At 33.5% G+C, this 370-nt stretch overlaps 1 protein-coding gene across 6 annotated transcripts in view; it reads right to left on the bottom strand.

Moving 5' to 3' along the window:
* The window catches only part of kdm6a (lysine (K)-specific demethylase 6A), a 63,946-nt gene that overhangs the window by 1,372 nt on the left and 62,204 nt on the right, over nucleotides 1–370 (bottom strand). The window lies entirely within an intron of this gene.

Raw genomic sequence — 370 nt, 5'->3', positions numbered from 1 at the left:
ACGCACGCACGCACGCACGCACGCACGCACGCACTTCCTCCATGTTAATTTAAAAAAAAGAGACAGATAGGCCTGCACAATTATGGCCAAAATGATAATCACCATTATTTTGATCAATATTGAGATTACAAATAATTATCACGATTATTTGTTGATTTTAACCAAATAAATTTTACTGTCACACAGTCTATTTATAACTGCTTTCACATCCATATTATGCTACATTTTTCTTAAGTGGAAGTTGTATGTTGTATAGACATACAGCTACAACACATGTAAATGAAAATGGCCTAGGATATATTTTTTTAAAAAATGAGAAAGCTCCTTCACTTGTTTTCAACAAGAACTGATTAAAAGAGCTAGGGAGAGA

The sequence above is a fragment of the Etheostoma spectabile genome, chromosome 11 (genome assembly GCF_008692095.1).
Source record: "Etheostoma spectabile isolate EspeVRDwgs_2016 chromosome 11, UIUC_Espe_1.0, whole genome shotgun sequence".
Taxonomy (NCBI): domain Eukaryota; kingdom Metazoa; phylum Chordata; class Actinopteri; order Perciformes; family Percidae; genus Etheostoma; species Etheostoma spectabile.
Note: the sequence above shows the minus strand (reverse complement) of the source record. Positions and strands in the feature narration are given on the sequence as shown.